Source organism: Anarrhichthys ocellatus, unplaced genomic scaffold (genome assembly GCF_004355925.1).
Source record: "Anarrhichthys ocellatus isolate YVR2014 unplaced genomic scaffold, GSC_Weel_1.0 scaffold40, whole genome shotgun sequence".
In the NCBI taxonomy this organism is placed as follows: Eukaryota; Metazoa; Chordata; class Actinopteri; order Perciformes; family Anarhichadidae; genus Anarrhichthys; species Anarrhichthys ocellatus.
Window position 1 is genome coordinate 1,697,477 of NW_022280070.1, and position 8,979 is coordinate 1,706,455.

General features: G+C 46.9%; 1 protein-coding gene across 1 annotated transcript in view; it reads left to right on the forward strand.

Annotated features, from left to right (window-relative positions):
* Positions 1–8,979, forward strand: part of arhgap23a (Rho GTPase activating protein 23a) — a 62,070-nt gene that overhangs the window by 771 nt on the left and 52,320 nt on the right. The window lies entirely within an intron of this gene.

Sequence of the window (8,979 nt, forward strand, 5' to 3'; positions counted from 1 at the left end):
AAAAAAGAGGGGTGTGGCTCAGTGTGGTGGGTTAACAGGCATCCTTGGTCACAATCTGTCTTAAGATGTCATGCACAAATTGCCCCTCGCCTGGAGTCAGGATGGGGATGGAGGCGGGAGACGGGATGTGTGCAACAGGGTTCCAATCCAGAGGCTCAGATGAGCCTTTGTATCACCGAGTGCTCGTGTCACCAGCCTGTACAGAGACTGTCATCGCTCAGCTTGTTTACTGTGGGAGCAGCTGATGCTTGATGAATTTGCCACATTCGCCCTCATCACAGACACTGTTTGTTAATATTTGGAGTGTTTTACAGCTTCTGTGTTAGGGCGGATTGCTGCTGCTGTCAGCAGGTGTTGTATCCGGGCTGGAAGCAACCAGCTGCTTGTAGTTGAGCGTGTGATGAATGGTTTTAGAGGAGAGAGAGCGCAGACACCCTCCTCGTATCTCCCCTACGTTACACTCAAACGCACTGCCAGTGTGTGTCCTAGACACTGATTACCTCATCCCTCCCTCCCTCCCTCCATTGCTTCTCCTTTGCGTCCTCTCCTCCTGAGGTGGAAGTGTTGTGAGCATCAGGTTTGTGACTAAGGACGGAGGAGCAGGAGGGGGAGACAAGGAGGGGTGTACGTGTGAGACACCCCAGCCCAACCCTTCGTTTGGCTGAATAATGCATGTGGTCCACAAGGGGAACATCTCCCGTCTGTGTCCGCTCGCTCAGGTCAGGGTGACGTTAGCCCCCCAGTAATAGCAGGGATGATGTCATCACTGCTGCTGGTCAGACTGTGTGTGTGCGTGTGTTTGGGTGAACACATTTGTCGGAGGCATGCCATGTTTTTCACTTGTTTATGCGTTTTCTTTCTAACTCTTAACCTTATTTCCCCAAATTGGAAGCCTCAGGCAATAACACAGAGCACACAGTGTGTCTGAGTCCATGGGTCATGGCCTCAGTGTTATAGACACACACACACACACACACACTTTCAGTATCAGTTCACATTTCTGCACCACTAAAAAAACAAGAACGGTGTAGTTTACAGCACAATGTACGTCACACAGCAAACAAAAAACTATTTATAAGACTGCGCAGTGCCGCGCAAATGCTGACACAGCGCGGCCTTGGTGCAGCGCTGAGGCTGGGCCGGTGTCATTTCAATAAATGGACCACATTGTGACGTAACAGCCAAATTTGGTTACAGCACTTCCTGTTCATCACGTGCCCGCGTGTCATTGTCGTTTTGTGAAAGCTTTATCTCTCCCTGTGCTTCCTGCTGAAGGCCTCCGTCAGCCTGGTGTTCCTGGATGATTCTGGATACACAGCACATGTCTCGAGAAGGACCTCCTGTCATTTGGCAGCGTAAAGTAAACAGAGGCGTATGGTGTTTACTATAGTCATGGAAAGGCTGAAAAAGTTTACAGGACAGTATCTGTGTTTGTCTTTGTCCTCTTTTTTTCTGTTCGGCGCAAGGACGGACACACACACATGCAAAAGCACGGTGATGAGGAGGGCAGCGGCTCAGCGAGGAACAAGAAAAACGCCGTTACACAGTGTCTGTGAGAGGGACTCAAGGGCAGCGGTGGGACACCTCTTTCTCTCACAGTCTGCATTCTTCTGCACTCGAGTAACGCCGCTCTCTGCACACGATGTAACCTGTCCTACTTTTCTAAGTTTATAAAACACACTGACCGACACCGGGACAGCTCTCACTGCAAAGAAAAAAACACTTGCGTGAGGACGATTAAAATGCCAGACCCAATGCAAATCAGTTTGGGTCCATAGAGTGCTTTCCGATCAATAGTCATTGACGGACCTGAGCGGGGCTGTGGTGGCTGCTGATGCCTTCTGGGTTTGGGGTATTCTGACCATATCCATCACACAGAAACAAGTGGTTTCTCTTTGCTGTAACAGCCTGCAAGCCAAGGAGAAAAGCTAGTGTTGGATCATAAAAGACAGAGCAAGTTCCAGGGATAATGTTGTCGAACTCCTGACTGCTGTACGTAGACGAGTGTTTCACTACAGCGGAGGGAATCCCTGATACTTCTGGATGAACCTCAGTGATGTGGACAGGGCTGCTGTGTTTACGCTGCCGTCTGAACACGACTCCCCAGAGGCCCGGCTTGGGCGGCAAGGCGACATATGTCTAACTGTACACTGTGTGTGTGTGTGTACACCAGCGAGTGTGTGTGTGTGTGTGTGTGTGTGTGTGTGTGTGTGTGTGTGTGAGTCCTTGTGGCTCCCAGCCAGAGTTATCTTGCAAATTGTTTTGTCTGTTTCCCACAGATGTGACTGAAGTGGACTGCCGTCAAAATTAGCACTGAGCGAAGCAGCCGCGGAGGGAGATATTTTATGAGAGCCAAAGTGTGTGTGTGTGTGTGTGCGCGTGTGTGTGTGTTGTGTGTGTGTGAGAGAAGAAAGGGTCTTGTTAAGTTACAAACGAGATAGTGAGAGGGAATGTGGAAGACAACAAGTGTGAGAGAGGGACGGTTAAAGGAAAAGCCTCATGGTGGAACAGGTGGTCTAATCTGAAGCCCCACCCATTGCACCCCCGTAGCCCCCCTGCCTGCAGCTCTCCAATCTTTGGACTCTTAGGAATTTCTTGCGCTATTGTCCTGAACGGTGGAGACTGAAAGACTCGCAAAGAATGAACTTTGTATGCGTATTTGCATCTAAATTGAAATTAAACACACGTATATAAGCATATATATTGATCTTCTCGCCCATGCGGAGAGCTTTAGCAGGAAAGTTGAGTTTCTAAGCTGCTTTTGCTTGTGATGAGCGACGCATTCAGAGGATTTGAGGGACATTTGTGGTACGTGGAGCTGTGGGAGTTGTAGATTGTTTACAAGGTCTCTGTAGCAGATGAAGCATGCAGTCTGAATGTACACAAAACAAATTTGGTGCAGATTTACAGATATTGTTGTGCTATTTTGCATCTTTTAACCATATATGAAAACATATTCAGAAGTAGCTGACAACATATTTAAATGATGTCAACTGTAAGATGAGGAGGCTTTTGCATGTGAAGGATGTCAGTAGAGGGTTGGTGTTCTTAATTTCAGGCTCCGTCGGATTTTCAGGCGGGAGATACCCGAATGGTAGATGCCTGCAGGCAAGACAATGGGCAAATTGTCCCGTGAAGGAAAACTAGGACACTCCATCTCCAGGAAGTAAACAGCTCCCGTTCAGCTCAGGACGACTACTTTGGACTTCAACCTCCAATGCACTTGAGTGGCGACCGATGCATGAATGCAGATGGCAAGGGGGGGGAGGGGGGGTTCTCCAGCAGGGGTCAGAGGTCAGCCCGTGTGGTTAAAGCCCTTCCTGTCAGCAGCACTTTGCATGAGTCCAGCCCATGTCTGGGATCCGCGTGCGGATGACACGGGATGAGCAGCGGTAAAAAGAACGAAACAGAGGGATTAGGTTTATCGGTAGCATCCAATTATGAGGCTGTTTGCTACCGACTTGGTCCACTTTAAGCTCAGGGGTCTGATGCGCTCGGTTTGACATACTTTTCATTTCAACTTGTGACCCCCGCAGTCTGTTTCTATCTCTTGGTATCCTCCGTCTTTTACATCCACGACTTGATGTCGGTCTGGAATGAACAGCTGTGCAGCTGATGCCTGCTGTTTCATTGGTTGATAATTAATCAAAGCACATGTGATGCCCTACTGTTAGCGGGCACCACAGCTGCATATCAATACTGAACCGCTCGCTGAACAAGCCATGGGCCTCTTAGCCTATTTTCCAAACTACTGAAGATAAAAACAATTAACTTGTCTATCTGAACTACATCTGAGTTGTGATTTTAAAGATATTTCCCAGTGTTTTCTGTCTATACCGTCCCCCTGTTTCACCACATTCAGGCCCTCTTTGTTGTATTTTGTGGCTCACACATTCAGAACAGAACAGACTGTTCCTTTAAATGTTGCTCAGTCAGCCACATTGTTTTTTTTTGCCATATTTTGGGCTCAGGCTGCATCAGTATCATCGCCATAAATCCTGTTAAATCCCACTGATGGGGATCAAATGAAAAACTCACCACAGAGCTGCATCTGAGGACAACTCCTCCACCCTGACCCCACCTCATCCTGCAACCGCTGCCCTGAGCCCTCCTGTGGCCTCCAAACGCAACTGCGGCTCAATTTCTATCTTTTCTGAGGGGTTTAAGGATTATCTATTTAGGGAAATCTCTGCAAATAAACAGATGGTGGTCTTTTTACAGAATTCAACCCAGAATAACAAGTTTGTTTTGCTGAAGGTGACGGTGCACATTTATGTTAATTCCACATGGGAAGCGTGTTATCATGCCCTCTTGGTGACCTCTCACCCGCATTGTTCGCAGTAGGAAATGTGCAGCACTTTGCGTTATTAACGTGTGTCTACTCATTTAGATCAATGACTACGAATCTGTCGTGATTAAAATATATAAAAAATTGTCGTCTTTATCAGCATTTTGCTTGTTAAAAACGTGTTTCTGTGAGTGTTGACATTCCTCTTCAGTATATCTCTGGTGTATATTTTTTAAAGGCTTCAGAGGTGAGCAATGCCAATGTTCCCTCTGTTCTTATCTCTGTCTGATTTAGATTTAAGCATGAAGTCTGACATTAGAATTACAATTCTATGAGACCGATAACAGCATTTAGGGTGTGTGAAACAAATGTTTCTGCACCGATGGTTGGCTGGGTGAAGACAGGGACCTTCCTGAAGGTTAAAAATCTGTCAACGTATTCTGTCCTCCAAAAGGAGAACACCCTGCTTTAAGGCTGTGTCTAGACAAACTTATCTCTGAGTTTAAAGGCGAGGAAACGCTCGGATTAGGATATGATCCCCCTCGAACATGCAGGATTAGACAGTTTACTGTATATTCTGTGAGAGGTGTGGCTTAAAGTTTTTGTTGTACCACAAATGCTCACTGTCGTTGGGTCTTCCAATCGATCAGTAATCTTTTTATGAGAGGATGCATGAGTATTCAAATGAGGTGTATGATAGGAGTGTGTGTGCTCCATTATGAAAATGATGGGCGTAGTTGGTTTAATTAAGTTTAGACTGCATTTTAGGGTTTTATTCAAACAAGTAAAAGTGTTATCTAGATTAAAACCTCTTTCATTTTTACACACTTGGCCAAGAAGGCTCCATGAATCGTATCAATAAACAAGAATATAAATACACATTCTATCTCTGGAAAAACAATGCTTTTTTTAGGGGCAGGAGATTAGTTTAGTTGAACAAATCTTAATTCCGCTTTTTGGCAAAGGTGATCATTACAGCCGAAAAGTTGTCGAAGCTTCAGGTAACTGCCAGGATGAAAGCAATATTCACTGTTTAACCTGATTTAGGCAAAATAGCCTCCTGGAAACATTTTTAGGATTTATCATCATGTCGCAGTGTTTTTCCAATTCACAAGTCATTCAGTTTTCCATTGTCCATTGATGTGTATTCACGCGGGCATATTCGGGAAACATGCCACCTACTCTAATAATATGTCATTCTACTTTTACCCAAGTTATTTTCAGACGTTCCTGACTCATCAGTGACCAGCAGAAACATCTAATGTAGACAGTTTTGCTGGTATCAGATGGACTGGTTCCCGAATGTGACTTCAGGACACATTTCATCCTTAGAGCTCATTTCCATTGTCTCCCCCGATGTGCCGCGGGAAGTGATGCTAGAGGCAGGAAGTGGAGCTGTGAAAGGTAAAGAGGAAGGTAAAGAGGCTGCAGACACATTCGGGCTGTATGAAGTGACGGGCAGCAGGAAGGAAGCGTGCAGCGCTGCTACTGGAACTACTGCTTATTCTTCCTCTCTGTCTCTCAGAAGAGGTTGAACTTCAGGGATGTCCTTAGAATGTGTGCCAAGCATTTATAGTAACAGCTAATGTTTATAGAAACAGTGGAATACTCTGTGTGATTCACTTGTTGTCTGGAGCTTTGAGCAATAGATGGAGACGGACTGGAGACTTTGGGGAGTTGAATCGGGGGTCATTTGTGCGAACGGTGACACCTGAACTTCCCCCAGTCTCCTCCTCAGACTCGCCGTGTTTCCTTCTATTTGTTCCTTTATCTCAAACGCTCCCACGTGGCTGTTCTAATCAGCTCTCGCCATGTTAAGGCCTAAAAAAGTAGAAGCTCAGCTTTTCATGTGCGGGGGTGAGATAGTGTATCAGCTTGTACAGAAAGATAGGACTTAAACTGCCTTGGAACCGTTTTTGACGTTTGGCCTACATACATAAAACCCAGTGAAATGTCAAAAGTGAGGTGTTGATACAATGCTTGTATCGGTGGTAAAAACCAGTGTAAAAAGGGCTCAATTTAAGGTTGAGAAAGTTCTGTAGCATGTCCAGCCAAGAGCACTGGCTGGTGGTGGTCCTTGGCTTGCGTGTGTGTGTGTGTGTGTGTGTGTGTGTTTCTGCGTTCTTGTCCTCAATGAGTCATTCTCTCCAGTACCCTACCCAGCCGAACGTCCTTTCCAATAGCCAAGGCTCCAACTTAGACCTGTCTCTGCTACCGTGCAAGCCGTCGTGTCCACAGGCTCATCGTTGTGTTCTGTCTGAATGACTGCGGTCTGCAGAAGAATGAGCGAGGCAGCTGCAAGAGAGAAGGGGGATTAAAATGAAATGTAGCGCGGGGAGAGAAAACGGGTCAGCAGGTCAGCAGAGGAACACACGAGACAAGTATAAAGACTGAGATATTGACCTTTTACTGAAAATCAAAAACTGTCATCTTTAGACAATGTGATGGAGGTTCCTTCATGGCCATAGTTTCAAAAAACAACAAAAATCAAGTTTAGGTGTGTTTTTATTGTCTTGAATTCCTTGCACCGATCAGAAGACCCTGACTTTGCTTGTTTTCGATCGTTTACTTCAAATCATGTATACATTACATCACAGCGTGTCATTTTTCAAACAGAAACCAATGGCGACCCACAACAGCGGGGAAAAAAACATCCAAAATCTGAACTGTACAGCCCACATTGGAACATGCTCAAATAAAATTTAAAGTACACATGATTTGCACACACCTGACATAAACGTTGTTTCCACCTGGCCAGAAATAAAAGTTAGAAAATAAATAATTTAACTCTTATCTATTATAGGTTCAAAGAAGACAAGGGAGCAATTAGAATGGGTTTATGATTGAGCCTGAGCAAAGGCTGCAGTCTGGACTCTTCAGTCATTTACGTGAAAATGTAAACATTTCGATCAAGTATCGAAATGCCTGTGCGGTGCAGTGACAAACGCCTGTCTGTGCTACCCGGTCAGCTGTTTCCTCCCCTCGTGCCAGTTGTCCGGCCAGACAAAGAGGACTCCTCCTGTCGCGGAGAAAGGGGGAATTTACAGCTCTAACCACCGTAACCCCCCCCCTCTCTCTCAACCGTCCCAAACCCCCTTCAAAGGAGTGGCACAGGAGCCTCTGTGTCAACAGCCAGAGACAACCAGAGTGTGAGACTCAGTCGCATGTCCACATCTCATTCACATGTACGCAAATATCCAAAGCTCTCCCTCACTCGTCATCCACATCCACGTCTCAATCACACTCTTACGGTCACGTATGTGTCTGTACATGCTTAGCAATAAGCAGCTGAACGTTACATGTTAAGCTTCAGCATATGTGAGCTCATAGTCCACATTTCTCTGGCTCCTGATCTCTGGCCGAGCACTCACCGGACACATTTCACTCCATCAGGCCCAGACAGCGATAATCTTCTTATTACATCTGAGACCTGGACAGAGAAAATGTTACTCTTTATATCAAATCCGCTGAGCCAAAGAGAGAAAGAGAGAGAGGACTTGCACATTGTGTCATTTTGGCTCTCAGCAGTAGGAAAACCACCCGAGCACCTTCATTAAATGCAACTGTGTCAAGAAGAGGGATAGTGTGGCCATGTGTTACACACTCCAGAGAGGCCTAAAGTAAATGATGCTGAAAAGATCTGACTATACACTCCCCGGCCTGGAAGTATGCGTGTGCAGAGCGGGGCGACGGACGTTCACTGAAGGGGACCGACTCTATGACTTGAGGGATGCGGAGTGAAACTGAGGAGATTTGAAAAAATTAGAGGCGGGGGAGGGCGGAAAGAGGCGTAGTGGAATAAATGGAGTGACCACAATTGATTGTAGCATACCAGCGCATACGCTCTGTGAAGTGGCCTAGAATGGTATGGAGGATGGTGGGGGGGGGGATGCCCAACCACCACTCCCTCCATCCCACCCTCGCCTCCGCAGTCTCAGCAGCAGAGTGGGGAAAAAGCAGGACAAGCCAGCGGAGGGGAGGTGGGAGTCAGGACTAGGGCGGGGCGCGGTCAAGCGAGTAAATGATGATGGTTGTTTATGGGTTTGTCCTACAAGGCGCCAGGCTATGTGTGTGTGATTATATAATGACCGAGGGGAGACTCTGGATGCTCCCTGCTCGTCTCCAGCCGGCCCTAAAGGGAAAGAGATCGTGGCGCGTCTCCTCACATCACCGTTAGATCGAGGCTTACTCAGAGGGGGGGCATACCCGGCGCCTGGGGCTGTGTGTCAGTGACTAAGGCTGACCCAGAGACGCAGCACGAGGACAGGAGAGAGACATCAAGTGCAGTATGTCAGATAAAAGCCACGTCGTTTGGCTAGATGTGGATAGAGTTACAGCTCTTTCCCTGCATTTCAAACTCAGCATTTTGAAATATGCTGACCCACCTGCTCAGATACGACACACAACTCTTCCTCCTTCCTCCTCTCCGCACCTCTCAGTCTCAGAACATCAATAATAGAAAGCCCATTTTTCTCGCCTGCAAATTGATGTGTAGCGTGAGCATGTATCTGCATGCCATCTGGGATGAGATGTGGACGAACGTCAGCACAGGAGGGGTTGACTAACATCGGATCATTCTTCCCACAGAGAAGTGTCGGGGCACAGGATAGATCCAGACCTGAGGTCAGAGAAGATGTTGGAAAAAAGGTCCAGCTGTGATTGGCCTCACGCTCCTTGACCCCCCCCCCCCC